Raw genomic sequence first — 19,373 nt, 5'->3', positions numbered from 1 at the left:
TTCTCAAGAATGAAAGAAGCAATCTGATTGGTTGCTGTGGGCAACCTGATGAAAACATCTTTTTTTTCTTTAACAACTACAGTACTACAACTCCCATTGTAGTGTGTCTGTTCAACCTGTGCCTCCTCCGACCCTGACCTTTAGGGGGGCACAGACGGACCACACTGGGGGTTGTAGTACTTTCATTTTTACAGTTCCCCTATAACTCTACAGCTTCGGTAGAAGTATGAGGCTCAGCCTTAGAGTCAGTGTATCTGGCTGCTCCAGTGTTCTTCTATTTTACAGCCTGGACCCTGTTCTCCTCCACACTGGTCCCTGTGGTCCGGTCAGATGGTTCTGGACTGGGGCTGAACGGTTGCTTGAGGGATTTAGTGGCACATTTTTTTGGGACTTCAGTTGTTGGATGACCTCTCTCTTCAGTGGCTGCTGATATTCGTAGTACAGAATTTACAGGTGTTACGTAAAAGGGGTACTCCAGGGGAAATTTTTTTAAATTTTTTTTTAAATCAACTGGTGCCAGAAAGTTAAACAGATTTGTAAATTACTTCTTAAAAATCTTAATCCTTACAGTACTTATCAGCTGCCGTATGCTATAGAGGAAGTTGTATAGTTCTTTTCGGTCTGACTACAGTGCTCTCTGTGAGTAGGAGCAAATCTCCATAGTAAACTTCTCCTACTCCAGACAGTTCCTGACATGGACAGAGGTGTCAGCAGAGAGCACTTCCTGTGGAACACAGCAGCTGTTGGGTGTGTCTGACTTCCAGAGTTTTCCAGAGAGAGAGGATTGTAGCAGTGTTTCCTACAGCCATTTCCCCAGGAGGGTGGCAGCTTCCTTGGGAGAGACTCCTGCTATGGAGCCCCAGACTTCCACCCCTCGAACTAGGCCGGCAGGGGGTGGGAGTGAGAGAGCTACGGCCGATTCCCAGGACAGGGTGAGAAGATCCAGCAGGCTCCGCAGTAATGTGGAGCCCACTCCCCCGTCCGTCGCTGGAAACCGCAAGGCGTCCGATAAGAAGTTTATGATTATGTCTTCGGGGACTGTGTCTGATATTATGGAACCCCAGCAATGAGGGGTGAAGGGTCCCAGGGAGTCGCTAGCTACTTTCGGTTCCCGCATGCAGACAAATCTAGTAGAATATGAGCAGCTGGGGAAAAAGCTGAAAATCATAAGGGAAGACCTGAGGTTTGCTCGCTACAAAACAGATAACTCTGCCAAGGCTATGAGGGCTAAGTTTGCTGCCAGGGTGTGTCAGCTGAAGGCAGAGGAGCAGAAGGTGGTGAGAGCCCGAATGCTGATTGTAGCGGGAGCGGCCATGTTTAAAGAAAAATTGAAGAATGAAGACCGCTATAAAACCATGCGGACCCCTGTGAAGGAGGAAGAGGATAGTCAGGGGGAGGAAGAGTGCTTGTGTGTCACGGAGGAGAAGATGGAGGAAGGTGGTGAGGGAGATGGCGGCAGTGAGGATGATGAGAGTGAGGGGGATGTGTGATACCCTGTGTACCCCTAAGACCTCTGTCACCCCGAGTGCGGATTACATCAACCCTGCCCAAGTCGCCTTACCAGCCACCTCTGAGGAAAGTGACAGTAATGATGGCGGTGACAGTGGACTGGTCTGTGGGGGGCTCTTGCGGGCCATAGTGATGCAATAGTCACCCACCCATCTGGAAAATTTCAGTTTTGGCCAGGACCTGGGCCCTGAGGAGAGGAAGAGGAAGAAAAAGAAGAAAAAAAAAAAGGCTGAGGAGCAGATAAAGTTTGTTTTCTCTCCTATCCAGCAGTCTGGGCCACCTGAAATGTTGGTTCAGGCTGCTGGGCCCCCCACCCTGCCAGATCCCGCTTCTGCTGTGGAACGGGACCAGCACGGGGGGTACAGTGCTGCATCCAATATGGCCGCGGGTGCTACAGTCACGCCTCCTGCTGGTAGGGAAGAGCAGGAAGGGCTAATAGTGGGCAATAGCTATGCGGCAGTTTGCAAGGGGAGCGGTTCCCCGAGTATTGTGAGCAATGTTACTAGCCCTGCGGGGCACTTCTCTGAGAGGGGGGGGAGTGTCCAGGCGCCTGAGGTGTGTGGTGAGATCTTCTGCTCGGGGGGGCGGTCCCCTGGGCGCTGCTAGTAGTGTCGGTGCTGCGGGGCACTCCCCTGAGAGGGGGGGGAGCGTCCAGGTGTAAGAACCTGCTGCTGAGCCCGTGCGGTTGGGCGCAGTGTGTGGCGCAGGCACTGCAGGGATCTCCCCTGTGAGAGAGGGGAGTCCCTGCGCATCAGTGGCAGGAGGAGTGGTGGAGGTGCGCCTGGAGGGGCAGCCTCAGCTTCGGGAGGTGATGTCGGCGGTGACATCTCGAATAGAGGAGGAGTCAGGGTCGCCGACAATGGCAGCCGCCGGTGACCTGAAAATGTACAAAAAGGCCAAGCTAAAGCATGTCCAGGCTAGCCCAGAGGTAGTGGGTGAAGCAGCTGCTGATCCCAAAAATATTGTCAATAAAAGCAATGTTAATACAAGGTGTGTGAAAGATGGGAGAGGTAGTGCTGTGGATAAGAGGGGTGTATGTGGCAGTGGTAGTGGTGCAAATGGGAGGAGTGGTAGTGGTGCAGATGGGAGGAGTGGTAGTGGTGTAGATGGGAGGAGTGGTAGTGGTGTGAATGAGAGTGGTGATAGTGGAGTGAATGAGAGGAGTGGTAGTGGTGCAGATGGGAGGAGTGGTAGTGGAGTGATCGGGAGTGGCAGTGAAGTGAATAAGAGTGGTGATAATGGAGTGAATAGGAGGGGTGGTAGTGGTGTGAATGAGAGGAGTGGTAGTGGTGCAGATGGGAGGAGTAGTGTTGCGAATGAGAGTAGTAGTAGTGGTGTGGATGGTAGGAATAAGAGTGGCTTTTGTGGCAGTACAGGTGGCCTAGGCGGGGATGTAGGGACGGTGTCTGGTCCGGCTGCCCCCCCCCCCGGTCGTCAGGAGTTATGCAAGTGTGGCGGCTGGGGTTTCAGTAGGATCTTTACCTCCTGCATCTGGTGAAGGTCAGTTGCAACGGCGCCTCCTGGAGGCACTAAAGAGAGGAGAAAGGACGCTCCAGGTAGAGGGAAAGGAGATGGGCCTGTCTTTTTGGGTGGAGAGACATGGTCTGGGAGCGTTCCGAGAGAGGAATGGGGAGACCGTATGGTCCCTCCAGACACCCGGGCAGGAGGTAGGTTGCAGGAATGTGGCCCGTTTGGTCTGGAAAGGCGAAGATGCGTGCCCCCAAAGGGGCATGGTGGTGGAGCTTCTTTTCCAGATGGGTTTCAGGGCTGGGGACATCTTTGCCCTGATCCACCCCTTCGGCTCCTCCGAGTTTGACGTCAGCTTTGTTAGGCCGGAAGAACTAGATCTCTTTTGGTCTAATTATGAGCTGATGAAAAACGAGCCCGGATGGCGAGATTTCGCTGTAAAAGCGGTATCTCACCAGAGTATGGTGAAGAAAGTGACCGTTTTGACCCGTAACGAGTCACTTTCTTGTTATGACATTATGACCTGGCTGGGCAGGTACGGGGAGGTGACGGACGTCCCCCGGAAGAACTTTGACGAGCACAATATATGGTCTGGGGCCTGGACGTTTTCCGTTCGTCTCAGGCGTTCAGGGAACATGGTCACCCACATCCCTTCGGCCGTCTTTCTGGGACGCGACAGGATTCAGATCTTCTACCAGGGGCAGCCGAGGCTGTGTCACAGGTGTGGTGACCCAAACCACTTTAGTGCCAACTGCACTCAGCAGATATGCGCCCTCTGCTGTGCGGTGGGTCATCTGGCGGCCACCTGTGGGCAGATCGGTGTAACTTGTGTGGTGACTTAGGTCACCCGTTCAGCCGGTGTCCACGCTCGTTCTCTAACACTGTGACCGCCCCGGCTGGGGAGAGCCTAACGGTTGCCCCTGCGGGGGAGGGGACTAGTGGAGGAGAGGGGGCACCAAAGCCAGTGAAGGAAAAACCTAAGACCCCCTCTATGCGGAGGCGAGAGGAGAAGCGCAGGTTGGAGAGGGCCCTTGAGAATGCCCAGGTGCCAGGGGTGGCTCGGGGTCCCACTCCAGACACTGGCTCAGAAGGAGGTCAGAATAACTCTGAGGCTTTGGGTGGGGCCGAACTGGATGAGGAGATAGGGAGACTGCGTAGGGAAGAAGGTCAAGATGCTCCTTCCTCCAGTCATGCCTCTGAATCCGAAACTGTGGATGAGGAGGAGAAGGAGGGGCAGACAGTAAATGGTGGCCAGGAAAAGAAGAAGAGGAGGAAGAAGGGTAAGAGTAAGGCAGCGCCGTCCTCTTCAGTTGTAGCCTCAGACCATAGAAGGAACAACTCAGTCTCTGACCCTCTGATCGTCCTTTCAAATCGATATGAGGCCCTTGGGGATACCATCTCCCCTCCTCTTCTCGAGGGTCCGGAGGCAGTGCGGCCTCCAGGAGGTGCTGAGCCTCCATCCTCTGGGGCAGTTTCCTCAGGGGCTGAGGTAACACCAGATGCTGAAGGTAAAGATCCTGGGATGGATATATCCCTGAGTTTAAAAAGAGGCAAAGGGTCTTCCTCCGATTCAGATGGGGGTGGAGGGAAGGAGAGGAAGAAGGTTTAAGGGGTGAGGCCATCTAACTCAATCACCCAGGATGGCGGCACTCACCCCACTGACGTTGGCATCCATTAACTGTGCCAGCATAAAATCAGATACGGCTAGATTCGCAGCCTTTGATTTTCTCGGCCGTGTTGAAGCCGACATTTTCTTTTTACAAGAGACCAGGTTGTCAGATCTAGCCTCCCTGGTAAAAGCCAGAAGAGAGTGGAGGCGTGGTCCCTCCCACTGGTCTCTTGCGGCTGAGCCGTATAGTGGGGTGGCGGTCCTTTTTACCGCTCCTGTTGAATGCAGATGGGTTATTGAGTTAGAAATGGGGAGGTGCCTGATCTTAGATGTCTTCATGAAGGGATAAGAGCTCCGGCTCATTAACATCTACGCCCCGCAAACTAAGCGGGGCCGTAAAGATCTCTTTATGAGGATTAAGCCCTTTCTTTTTACGAGTCGGCAAGTGATCTTTGGAGGGGACTTCAATAATGTCACGAGGTCCCAAGATAGGAGAGGCTCCAATGGTCCGCTGACTTGCGATAGTGTGGCACTGATTAGCATAGCTAGAGAAGCTCGCCTAGAGGACGCCCACATCCGGAGCCCCTCAAGCCACATGGGTTTCACCTATCATCAAGGTAGTCGCAGGTCTAGAATAGATAGGTTTTATTTAAAGGAGGAAGCCGTATCTTCCGCAGTGTCCGTGGTTGAGGTGGAGTTCTCCAACCACTGTATGATTTTGTTTTCCCTGAATGTTTCAGAGACCCCCCGGATGGGAAAAGGTTTTGGAAGCTGAATTTGTCCCTCCTGGAGGAAGCGGAGATAAGACAGTCCTTTGAGAATTTTCTTCAGAGTCAGGTACCTTTACTGGGCCTATGTAGTAGTAAGTCAGAGTGGTGGGAGATATTCAAGAAGCGGGTTGCGGGGTTCTTCCGCCAGCTCTCGAGCCTCAGGTCCCTGAACAGGTATCGCCTGTATCAGGGTCTGAGGAGGAAACTCGAGCTTCTTGTCTCGACTGGAGGTAGCCGTGAGGATATCTCCAGAGTGAAATCCTTGCTGATGGGGTGTCAGTACGATAGGCACGCATCTTTGGTTTTTGAGAGGGATTTCGGGAAGTACCGCTCGCCTGACCCTTACAGAAACTGTAAGATGTCAGTGAGTAGTAAAGTCATTTCAGGACTGATTGATAGTACAGGATCTCTGAATCGGTCCAGACAAGGGATCTTGGAGGTCGTCAGATCCTTCTACTCGCACCTCTTGGGAAGGAAGGATCTAGATCAAGACAAGATGTCGGCTTTCCTGGCTGAAACCATTCCTGAGCCAGGGGTAGACCCCTCTCTTGATGTTTTGGCAGAAGAAATCAGGGAAGAGGAAGTGAGACTGGCGATCGAGGGGCTCGCCCCTAAGAAGTCGCCAGGTCCGGATGGCTTAACATCCGAGTGGTACAGGACCTTTAAGGAGTCTTTAGCTCCCCTCTTGACTGAGGTATTCAATGAGTGTCTCTCCTCGGGCACTCTGCCGAAGTCAATGAGGAGGTCAGCCCTGATTCTTCTCTCAAAGGGTAAAGATCTCAGCCGAATTGAGAATTGGAGGCCCATAGCTCTTCTCAATACGGACAGGAAGCTTCTGGCCAAGATACTGTTTAATCGGCTGGTGAAGTTTGCACCCCGGCTCCTTTCGGGGGCTCAGCACTGCTCTGTTCCAGGCCGAAGCACCTTAAGTGCGGTCCTTAGTGTCAGGGAGGCAGTGGAGCGGAGTAGTACTGGTTCCTGGAAGGGGTACTTGCTGTCCCTGGATCAGGCCAAAGCGTTTGATCGGGTGAACCACGAGTACCTCTGGTCCATCCTCCTGAGATATGGCTTACCGAGTACTTTTGTTAATTGTCTTAAGATCTTGTATGCAGGGGCAGAGAGTTTCCCACTGGTGAACGGTTGGTCTGGCCGCTCTTTTGAGGTGGGGTCCGGAGTCCGTCAGGGTTGTCCTTTGAGCCTGCTTTTATACGTGTTTGCGATCGATCCCTTTGTCCGGAGGGTAGATTGTGGGCCGTTGGCGGGAGTCGGGATGAGTCTGGCGGAGCTGGATGTCGCCCAGAGAGTGGTGGCGTACGCTGACGATTTCACTATTTTCGTCTCCTCGCGAGAGGAGGTCGACGTGGTGATGTCGGAAGTGGACCGCTACTCGGAGGCATCTGGGTCTAAGATCAACCGGGATAAGTGTGAGAGTCTCTGGCTGGGAGGGGGAGATCCCACGTTTGATCTCCCGGACACCCTTCCAGGGCCCCAAGAGTCAGCAAAAGTTTTGGGCATCATATTCGGCCAGGATGATTATCCCACCAAAAACTGGGATGGTAAGCTCCAGGATGCCGCTCAGAAGGTGGACCAATGGAAGGGTTGGTCTATGACCCTCAGGGAAAGGGTACACCTGATCAAATCGTACCTGCTCCCCTTGTTTATCTATCTGGGCAGCGTATGTATCTTGCCAGAAGCTTACTACACTAGGATCTACAGCCTGTTTTTCCAACTGTTATGGGGAAACAGGATGAACCTAGTCAAGAGGGAGGTTACGTACCGCACGAGGAGACTAGGGGGTTTATCTATGGTAAACCCTGTGGTGTTCTTAACCAACACCTTCTTGAAAGCTAACATCTCAAACCTCTGGTCAGAGAGGGCTTCTCCGTGGGTACTCTCCTGCAGGGAATGGTTTCGGCCTTTCTTCCAGGAATGGGAGACAGGAGGGCAAGTGAAGGACCTCCGTACGCCCCATGGATATCTTCCGGCTTATGCTACCCCGACTCTGAAGGCGATACGTCGGTGTGGTCTGGGAGTGTGGGAGATCAGGACCCAGTCAAGGCAGTTCCTTGACAAACGACTTGACCAACTTCCAGAAGCCTCTGGCGCTCAGGGACTGCCCAGGTCGGGATCTGAGGATGGAGTTGTACCTTTTAAACATGAAAAGGATCCCCCAGAAGTTTTGGGACTTGGCCTGGCGCTGCTTTCAGGGGAAGCTATATGTGAGGGACAATTTGAAGTGTAGGAACTCTGATGACCGGGGATGTCCCCGAGAAGAGTGCGGGGACACGCTGGAAAGCATGGACCATTTCCTGCTTCATTGTCCCTTTAATATAGGGGTTTACAACAGGGTGGGTGCTTCCATCGGCTGGAATCAACTTGCCGGCCTGGGCTTATGGGGCATTCAGGAACCTGGGTGGCCAAGATCGGGGCACTTTATACTTAGTTAGTTTAGTGGTTAGGTACTACACGTGGAATGCACGGTGCTTAGTGTCGACCCAACAGAAAATCCTCTCCGAGGTGGAGGTCTGTAGGAACATCATCGGTGACCTCGGAAAGATCAGGTCTTTGGAGTATGGCAGTCTTGGTAACAGTAGGGCTTCTCTCCTATGGAGAGGGTTTTCTTTTGATGTGCCCTAGGTACTAGACCTTTTAGGTAGAGTACCTTTATTATGGTTAGGGACAGTGTTATAGGGATAGAGATAGGATGAGAACAGGGTTAGTTTGAATGGAGGGATAGGATTAGGGAGAATTGTAGGGGGAGTTAGGGAAAGAGTGTAAAATTATTTTGAATGAATCAAGTCTGCCATCCTTCTTCCTGGTGGAGGGCTAATGCATGTGCACTTTTTCAAGAAAAAGAAAAGAAAAACAGTATAAAAATCCAACGATAGAGCAAAACATTCGCCATTTGGATACAGAGCTGTGAAATAGGGTCATTAGGACATGTGGACATATGGACTGATACATGAGCAGTATGTAGTCAGAACAGTATTTCATCATATCAACAGTAGAGCTACACACTTCAAGAATCCCATTCAAACGTGTATGCATAAACATTGTAAACGTGTACCCCCTTGACAGATATAGCAATGGTGTATTCATGATGGAAGTTGTAGGGCCCCCAAGGTATACCCGATGGCTCCCAAACAGTACCACTCAGTGGAACTGAAGGGCCTAACTATTTCTGCAATTTCGTCTGTTGAATAATGCTCTAGAATAAACACTTCCCACTTATCAAAGAATTTGGTAGTGCGTGTGGTCTCATGTCTCTCCGAGTCAAGCCTATCGAGGTTGCATAGACGCTTCATTTGGGAAGTCACCATAAAAATAGTAGGTGGTGAGGATGACAGCCATGAATCAAAAATACATCTCAATGCCACCAATAGTATAATATGGACCAATTGGGGTACTTTCGGTAGGGAGTGTCGTGAGTGGTCAGGTGGTCTGAATTGATGAAACAGTAGAGCTCTTGGAGAGTTAGACAGAGTCACATTCCATGTTTGTGTAATATAGGTGAGCAGTATTCTCCAGTAGGGTACTATGTGAGAGCAAGTCCAAACGCCATGCCAAAGGTCAGTTAGGGGAGTGGAACATTTGGGGCAGGCAGTGATCCTATCCGGGAAATTGGGAGTCGGTAAGATGTTAAAACCATAGATCGCCCTATGAGCAAGTTTAAAGTACGTTTCTCGCCATCGTTCATTAATGACACACCTACGTATGATCGACCACCCACGTAATATACAGTCAGAGATATCCACATCAGGGATCCATTTGGACCAGGAAGCAAATATTTTAGAGGGGTCCGTCTTGATCAACATCTTTTTAAGTGTCACGTATATGGAGGATATCGACAGCTTATGAGGGACCGAACCAATAAGGTAATCTAGGGCATGGTCATGTGTTTCTATCTTAGGGTTGCGTAAGCGTGAGGAAAAAAAAGAATATAACTGATTTAAAGGGAATATATGGGAGGGTGGCAGTTGAAAGGTGTTCAATAAGGTTTGAGGAGATAGCCAGCGTTTGTTGGGTTTATCAATAAGATCGCATGCAGAAGATAGACCCTGGTGTGCCCACAAAGTGAATGTGTGTGTAGGGATGGTTACAGGCAATTCGGGATGACAAGTCAACGGGTGATATTTAGAGACCAGGAATGGTAGCTTAAATAATTTACGAACTTCCTTCCATGTGGCCACGGTGTCCCTTAGAAGGACAGATCGCTTCATTAAGCTGGGCATTTTCGCATAAGCGATGTGTAACAGGATCCGCAGATCCCAGGGGTGCGCGAGCGCCCTTTCCAAATCGCCTACCACATGAATGGAAGAGCCATGGATCCAATCGATCACAAAACCAAACAAGCAAGAAAGATTGTATCCCCTCACGTTAGGGAAATTCAGTCCCCCCTCCTGCTTGTCTAGCATTAATTTGTGTAGAGCAATGCGGGGACGCTTGCCCACCCATATAAATTTAGTGAAGGCCAAATTTAATTTATGTATATCTGCGTGTTTAAGGAGTAGTGGTAAGGTCTGGAGTGGATATAGGAGCCGCGCGAAACTAATCATTTTAACTAAATGACATCTCCCCATGAAGGTTAGAGGAAGGCCATGCCATCTTGTCAGTTCTGTGCATATTTTGGATATGATTGGGGGGAAGTTAAGAAAATAAATCGTATTAGGAGTTTTTCCCACTTTGATCCCCAAATAGGTAACCGAGGAATCCGCTATGCGTATACCCAATTGAGTTATGTTAGCCACCCATCGCGGCGGGTGTACACCCAATGGAAGTAGTTCCGATTTGGAGACGTTGACCCTATATCCCGAGAAGGTGCCAAAGAGGGTTAGGTGGTCAAGAATAACATGCAGTGAGGTGTCTGGGTCATTTAAGAAGAGCAAAATGTCGTCTGCGAACATGGTAAGTTTCACCTCCCGCTCTCCGACCTTGATGCCCTCGTACACTGGGGATGTCAGTAATGATCGCGCTAGAGGTTCCAATACAAGGTCGAAGAGAAGGGGCGAAAGAGGGCAACCCTGTCTCGTTCCTTCAAATAATGCAATGGGTGATGACAGTATCCCTGGCGTGTAGATCCTGGCCGTGGGCGCCCTATATACTCCCGTTAAATAATTACGAAACGCACCGTGCAGGCCCGCCCGGTCTAGCACCATCCCCAACCAGTCCCATCTCAAATTATCGAAGACCTTTTCGGCGTCAAGAGCCAGTAGAGCTGGTCGATCTCCTGGTTGAGGGCTATGCTGGAGCCGGTCCAAGACGGCCACGACCGTTCTGATATTCATGGTTGCGGATCATTGTCTGATAAAGCCTACCTGGTGGGTATCCACTAGTGTCGGCATGAACCTCGCCAGTCTGTCTGCTAGAATTTTGGACAAGATTTTGACATCCTGGTTTATCAATGATATGGGCCTGTATGAGCCGGGATCCCTTAAGTCTTTACCCTTTTTAGGCAATACTTTAATATAGGCCATAGAAGCTTCATCAGGGATATTGCCCGTAGATAGAAATTCCTTGTATACATCGGTAAGTAGTGGTGAAAGTTGTGGTAAAAGCGATTTAAAGAATTCCCCGGTGTACCCGTCAGGGCCTGGCGCTTTATTGTTATGTAAATTGCGGATGACAGCCTGAATTTCTGCCTCTGTGACTGGAGCATTAAGCACCTCCCTCTGGTCATCCGACAGAGAGGGGAGATCAAGACTCCTCAAAAATGTTTCTCCTGCCAGTAGGTTAGAAGGGGAGTCTGCATATAAAGTGGCATAAAAGTTTTCTAAAATTTTATTAATGGCGTGAGGGTCGTGTTTTAAAGTACCCGTGGAGTCGGTAAGTGTAGTTATGTGGGAGGGGGGCTGTCTCCCTTTCGCCAGGCAAGCCAAAAGACGTCCAGCTTTGTTGCCGTGACGGAAGAGATCAACCTCAAATTGGGATCTTTTCATACGCTCATGTCTGTCTAGCCATATCTCGTAGTCAGATTTGGCCTGTTTCCATGCCTCCTTATGTGATTCGTTCGGGGAATTAAGAAAAAGAGCGTAGGCTTCCTTTAGGCGAGAGCTGGTGGCTAGAAGTTGTGTGCGGGATTTGCGCTTTAGTGCCGAGATATGGGCTATCAACCGTCCCCTGAGGACTGCCTTCCCTGTTTCCCAGAACAATACCGGGTTTTGCCTGTGTGAGTCATTTGTAGTCGCAAATTCTAACCACCAGGCCCTGAGCAACTCCACGAAGTCCTCGTCTTTTGTCAGATAGGAAGGAAATCTCCAGAGTATATCAATTCGCTTGGGGCAAGAGGGAAATAGGTGTAAGATTATTGGGGCATGGTCTGATAATGCCAGATCTCCAAAGTCCACCGAACACAACCGATAGCTCAACTCCATGCTCATAAGAAAATAATCTAATCTCGACCATGATCCGTGGACACTGGAGAAATGCGTAAACTCTCTATCGTCCGGATGAACAAGTCTCCAGGTATCCACTAAGCCCAATTGGTCCATGAAGGGTGCGAGAACACAATCCCGAGCTCTCGGTAATGGGTTGTGAACATTAGGGTTGTTCCGGTCTACTCGGACATCCAGAACGGTATTAAGGTCGCCCCCTATCAGTTTCCTGTCTACTGTATCCGATTGGATCTCACTAGCCAATTCCCTAAAAAAAGATCCATTCTCCCCATTAGGTGCGTAAATATTGTATAGGCTCAGGATGTCCCCATTGTGTTCTATGGTGAGGTGTGATACTCTGCCGTCCGAGTCAGTACTGTGAGAGATAAGAGAAAAGGCAAATGACTTGTGCAATAGTGTGAGGACTCCCGCTTTGCCGTCTTTGGCGGAGGACCCGTAAACCTGACCCACCCATTGTTGACGCATCCTGAAGAAATCCTGGTCTGTTAGGTGGGTTTCTTGTAATAACACAATATCCGGAGAATAGGACCTCTTCAGGAAGCGTAAAAACAATCTCCGCTTGTGTGGGGACCTAAGGCCCTTCACATTCCAGGATATAATTTTAAGTATAACAATACCCTGCTAATGAGACCGGCAGATATATATCAGAAAACACTAAAGAATATGCAGTCGGAAGAAGGCATGTCATAGTAGTGACTAAAAGAAACCAATGTGTGTTCTGACAATAATGTGTAGCCTTAGTGTGTGGTATGAAACCCATGTCCTGTAAAGAAAAACAGCGTGGAGAATAATGCAACATAGTCATCATAATGAAAACATAAACTAAAACAATCAAAAAAACACTAATGAGAACCCAGTGGGCCGACAGATGGAACCAGTCGCACCAGGTCGGGTTAAGGGACTTCCTTTTTTCTGACGACATAGGTAGCATCAAAAACAGCAGGACAATGAGGCCCCCCGCCCCCTCCCCCTCACTAGTCGGCTCCGAGACCCGGTGATATCAACGTTAGAACACATGTTAGAGACACGCTAACCCAGGGAGAAGTAGTCTCCAATCTTGGCCTCTTGCAATGGTATGCCCCCTCCCCAAAAAGAAAAATATACACACATAACAGAGTAATAGGAGAGGAGAAGAAAAACCTGTTCCCAGTGGCTCGCGTAGCGGTCGGTCTGTCCGAAAGGGAGGATCAGTCAGCGAGGCAGTGCAAAAAGGAATACAAGTCTCAGTCTGGTGAGGAGGTGCGTTCCCCGCCGTGTCCATTCCTTGGAGAGTGTTGTCTACGTCGGCGACTTCTCGGCGCAGGAGAGCATGCTACATCTCTGGCAGGTGATCTGGAGCGGTCGTCTCGCCTGGAAGAGCGGGATCTCCTACTCGGGGTAGCGCGTGCAGATCTTCTGGATGAGGAATTCAGGATTTGTTCCAAAGATGAGGAAGCGGCTTCTGGAGATTTATAGGTGGAAATAGATCCGTCAGGGTGGAACACTCTCAATATAGCAGGATACTGTAACTGGAATCTGTATTTGGCTTTAAAGAGTGCAGTACAGATGGCGCTGAAAGCTCGTCTCCGTTTAGCCACCTCCACAGAGAAATCTTCAAATATGAGAAGGCTCATACCCTGGACTACAAGGGGTTGGGACAGTCGTCTGTAAGCACGTAATATCTCCACCTTATCATTGAAGTCCAGGAGTTTCAAAATTACTTGCCGAGGGCGATGTGCCAAAGCTGCAGGACCATTTGAAGGAGGATCTGGAGGCGGGCCGATCCTGTGTGCCCTTTCCACCCAGCAGGGGTGCGACAGGCCCAGTGTTTTGGGTAAGTCCCTCTCACAGAACCATTGCAGATCAGCGGGGTGTATAGATTCCTGTACACCCACTATACGCAGGTTATTTCTTCTGGACCTGTTTTCAAGGTCCTCCATTTTCTCCGATACTCTGGACAGTTCAACTTCTGCCGCTTTCAATCGTCGTTCCATAAGAGAATCACCATCCTCCAAGTGGGACACCCTCTGCTACACGTCAGTGATTCGCCCTGTATGAGCAGACACTTCCAAAGTCAGGTTCTGTAAGGTAGCTTTAAGAACCTCCTCCACTATCTGTTGCACATTAGGGGTAATGCGGAGTGCCATTTCAGTGGCCAGCATTTGATAGTCAAAGTGGACTGGCAGTCCTTGTGAGACAGGAGGTTATGACAGGACAGGTGTTATGTATGCCCCTGCTATCTGCATTATCCACCTGTCCTGGAGGTAAGGCACTGGCAGGTGAGGGGGCTGACAAAGTGACCTCCATTTCCCCCTGAGAGTCCTCAGTGTGTGGAGAGGGCTGAAGAGGCTGTGGGAGTGCAGCGCAGGCCGCCAGCGGCACTGCGGTATTATCAGTCGCGGCCGCGGCCATTTTGAGTGAGCCGCCGGCTGATTTCATGGCGGAGGCCAGTGGCGGCGTTGCGGGCGGACCTCCACTGCGCTGAATGAAGCGCTCCATACCTGGAGGTGAGCAGCGTCTCCGGGGGCCTGTCACCGGGACGAGAGGACGTATGGAGCCAGGTACAGGCAGGTACAAGCTGGGGAGGTGCGGGAGCTCACTGCAGAGGCTCCTACATCGGACGCCGGAACCGGAAGTCCTCTTTGTTTTGTTTTTAAGCTGATATGGTATGAAGGGCTTACAGGCGACCAAACTTGGGCCTAAAGTGGGTTGTGGTTCAGTGTGTATAAGTTTGTGTATAAGTTGGTTGGGAGGAGTGCTAGGTGGGGAGGGTGTGCTTGTGGGTGGTGGTGTTCATCTTTGGGGGACCTGACATGGGTCAGTTAAGGACTGGACTTTGTGAACTGTAAGAACGGTATGGACTCTGACCAATGTACAGGAGGGGTGGTGTGGGTGAGGGTACAGTTTTAGTGTAGGGTTTTTCCTAGGGTTTTCTATTGATTTTGTAGGTGTTTTCTGTAGTGCATATATTTTGTTTATATTATATTTTATTTATAAAGTAAATTTAGTAATTTTGTACCTATATTGTGTTATATCTATATTGTTTCATATTGTTTCATGTTATAGCGTTATGGTAGCCGGACCAGTTGTTGTGTTGATATGTGGTTTATTTTGTTTATTTCAGTTATTTGGTCTGTTTTATGTTTTCTTTGGTATTTTCATTAGTCCCGGATAGAGGATCCAGTTACTTTGGACGTTTTGTAAGTGAATGTATGTGTGATATGATTATTTTGATTATTATTATTATTATTATTATTACAATATAATTGTTTTGTTTTTTTGTTTTTTTTTATTTTAATTTATTTTTTATTTTTTTTATTTATTTATAATTTTTTTTTATAAGAAAAAAAAATAATATATATATATATATATATATATAGATTAAAAAAATATAAAAAAATTAAAAAATAAATAAAAAAATATATAAAAAATAAAATGTAAAAAAACATATAATAATTTATTTTTTATTTATTTATTTTTTTTAAATTTTTTTTAGGTGTGCTTGCTACTTTTCTGTTTAGTTTTCTTGTTGCGTGTTCCCAAGTATGGATGGTTTTGAGTTATAGTCGGGTAATGATAACTTTTATGTTTATATTTTGACAAGCCAAGTTGTGCTATTTTATTTATTTATTTATTTTTCTTATGTTCATTTTCGGTAAGCGTGTGAGTGTTTGATTAGATATTTTGGGCATATTTTAATATCTCAGTATTTTAGTATCTTAGTAAAGCTGGGCTGGCCGGTTAGGCAGGGTTTTGTTTATGAGTTTTTTTTTTTGGTTCTAGAGAATTTCTTATTTATGTTATAGCTGGTTAAGCTTGCTTTGTGTTTTGTATTTGATAAGTTTTGTATTTTTCTAATAAAAAGAGTGTCAGCAGAGAGCACTGTGGTCAGACTGGTAAGAAATCCAAAAAGAAAATAACTTCCTCTGTAGAATACAGCAGCTGATAAGTATTGGAAGGATTAAGATTTTTAAATAGAAATAATTTACAAATCTGGCAAATTTCCCCAACCTCAAGGTTAGTGTTTAACCACTTAAGGACCTAGGGCGTATGGATACGCTTTGACGTCCTGGTACTTAAGGACCCAGGGCGTATTCATACGCCCGTGGGAATTTCAGTCCCCGCCGCGCGCCGGGCGGGGACCGGGCCGGGGTGCCTGCTGATATCAATCAGCAGGCACCCCGCGCAAATGCCCAGGGGGGTCATCAGACGTCCCCCCCCCCCCCCCATCGGCGATCGGCGCAAATCGCAAGTGAATTCACACTTGCGATTTGCGCCAATTCCGGGACATACGGGTCTATTGTGACCTGGTGACTCGGAATAGAAGGGGGATCGCGGTTGTCTAAGACACCCACGATCCCCCTGTAGGCATAGGAGTGAGGTGGCAGGGTTGCCATCCCTCCTATCCTTGCTATTGGTCTGCTATTGATCGTCAGAGGCGACGACCAATTGCAGACCGGGTGCGGGGGGGTTAACTTTCGTTTTCCCCGTCCTGCCCACCCACAATAGGCGGGGCAGAACGGGGAACCGAAGGGGACCGGGCGCCGACGTCCACTTACCCGTCCGGAGGCTGCGGCAACGTTGATCGGCGGGCGGCGTCATGTGCTTCTGAAGAGGACGGCTCCCGGGATCCTACAGAAGCCGGTAAGATGATCTGGAGGGCTACAGTCTGAGACTGTGGTCTTTAACTGTAGCCCTCCAGATGTTGCAAAACTACAACTCCCAGCATGCCCACATAGCTGTTTGTTGTCTGGGCATGCTGGGAGTTGTAGTTTTGCAACATCTGGAGGTCCACAGTTTGGAGATCACTGTGCAGTGGTCTAAAAACTGTAGCTCTCCAGATGTTGCAAAACTGCAATCCCCAGCATGCCCAGAAAGCAAACAGCTGTCTCGGCATGCTGGGAATTGTAGTTGGGTACCTCCAACTGTTACATAACTACATCTCCCAGCATGCCATTCGGTGATTAGTACATGCTGGGAGTTGTAGTTTTGCAACAGCTGGAGGCACACTGGTTGGAAAATACTGAGTTAGGTAACAGAACCTAACTGAAGGTTTTCCAACCAGTGTGCCTCCAGCTGTTGCAAAAGTACAACTACCAGCATGCACGGTCTGTCAGTACATGCTGGGAGTTGTAGTTTTGAAACAGCTGGAGGTTTGCCCCCCCCCATGTGAATGTACAGGGTACATTCACACGGACAGGTTTACAGTAAATTTCCTGCTTCAAGTTTGGGCTGCGGCAAATTTTTCGCCGCAGCGCAAACTCCTAGCGGGAAATTCACTGTAGCACGCCAGTGTGAATGTACCCTAAAAACACTACACTACACTAACACATAATAAAGGGTAAAACACTACATATACACCCCCTTACACTGCCCCCCCCCCAATAAAAAATTAAAAACGTCTTGTACGGCAGGGTTTCCAAAACGGAGCCTCCAGCTGTTGCAAAACAACAACTCCCAGCATTTCTGGACAGCCACTGACTGTCCAGGCATGCTGGGAGTTTAGCAACAGCTGGAGGCACCCTATTTGGGAATCACTGGCGTAGAATACCCCTATGTCCACCCCTGTGCAATCCCTAATTTAGTCCTCAAATGCGCATGGCGCTCTCTCACTTCGGAGCCCTGTCGTATTTCAAGGAAACAGTTTAGGGCCACGTATGGGGTATCTCCGTACTCAGGAGAAATTGCACTACAAATTTTGGGGGTCTTTTTTTTCCTTTTACCGCTTGTGAAAAGGAAAAGTTGGGGGCTACACCAGCCTGTTAGTGTAAAAAAATAAATTTTTTTACAATTACATGCTGGTGTTGCCCCATACTTTTTATTTCCACAAGCGGTAAAAGGAAAAAACAGACCGCCAACATTTGTAACACAATTTCTCCTGAGTACGGAAATACCCCAGATGTGAGCGTAAAATGCTCTGCGGGCTCACAACAAGGCTCAGGAATGAGAGCGCACCATGTACATTTGAGGCCTAAATTGGTGATTTGCACAGGGGTGGCTGATTGTACAGCGGTTCATACAAACGGAAAAAAAAAATACCCACATGTGACCCTATTTTGGAGACTACACCCCTCACCGAACGTGACAAGGGGTATAATGAGCCTGAACACCCAACAGGTGTTTGATGAATTTTCATTAAAGTTGGATGGGAAAATGAAAAAATATAAATTTTTTCACTAAAATGCTGGTGTTACCCTACATTTTTCATTTTCACAAGGGAAAATAGGAAAAAAGCCCCCCCAAATTTGTAACCCCATCTCTTCTGAGTAAGAACATACCCCATATTTGAATTTAAAGTGCTCTGCGGGTGAACTACAATGCTCAGAAGAGAAGGAGCGCCATTGGGATTTTGTAGAGAAAATTTGTCCGGAATTGAAGGCCACATATGTTTACAAAGCCCCCATAGTGCCAGAACAATGGTCCCCCGACACATGTGACCCCATTTTGGAAACTACACCCCTCACATAATGTAATAAGGGGTACATTGAGAATTTACGCCCCACAGGTGTCTGACAGATTTTTGGAACAGTGGTCCGTAAAAATGAAAAATTACATTTTTCATTTGCACAGCCCACTGTTCCAAAGATCTGTGGGGTGTAAATACTCACTGCACCCCTTATTAAATTCTGTGAGGGGTGTAGTTTCCAAAATGGGGTCACATGTGGGGGGGTCCACTGTTCTGGCACCAAGGGGGGGGCTTTGTAAACGCACATGGCCCTGACCATTCCAAACTAATTCTCTTTCCAAAAGCTCAATGGCGCTCCTCCTCTTCTGAGCATTGTAGTTCGCCAGAACTTTCACAGAAAGAAAGCCGTTCACTGCGGCATCTTGGTCATTAGATCGGTCAGCCTGGTCCCAGCCGGAGTGGTTGTGGTGCAAAACTGTGCAGCTAGGAAAAAACCGCCAGTAAGTGCCGGCTGCATTCACCAGCACAGAAAGCCATATATGCCAGCGGAAAGCTGCCACATAAATGCTGCACGTGCTGTATGCCGCAACTATGCAAATATATCTAGCACAGCCTGCAGCCTGTTCACACCTATTGTGAAAACATTCATTTCAGCTGGGATTACACTTGGCGTGTTTGTCATAAAAAACACCATGCTCGCTGCGGGCACATGTTAGGTTGGAATCAATAGGGTAATATGAAACACCAGACACTAATGGCTATCAAATCTGTGGGATGCCGAGAGCATGTTTTGTTTTTTTTTGGGGGGGGGGGGGGGGGGGGGGGTATTTTCTCACAATTTTTTTTTATAGAAATCCTTCAGTCAAATGATGAAAGAATCACATGACTTGTAATGAGAAAAGCCAGAGGGAAAAAAACACCAAAGAAAAAACACTTCCTGTAATAATAATAATAATAATGATGATGATGATGATGATGATGATGATGATAATAATAATACACATTGGGACAGATGTATGAAAACCTGTGCAGAGGTCAAGTGGACCAATTGCCCATAGCAACCAATCAGATCGCTTCTTTCACTTTTCAGAGACCTTTTAAAAAATGAAAGAAACTACCTGATTGGTTGCTATGGGCAACTGGTCCACTTTCCCTCTTCCCTGGTTTTGATAAATCTCTAAGACCCCCCCCCCCCCCCCCCCCAGTGCTTTTAGCAAAAATAACACAAAGATAGCTGAGAA

This window comes from Hyla sarda, chromosome 4 (genome assembly GCF_029499605.1).
Source record: "Hyla sarda isolate aHylSar1 chromosome 4, aHylSar1.hap1, whole genome shotgun sequence".
Lineage (NCBI taxonomy): Eukaryota > Metazoa > Chordata > Amphibia > Anura > Hylidae > Hyla > Hyla sarda.
Note: the sequence above shows the minus strand (reverse complement) of the source record.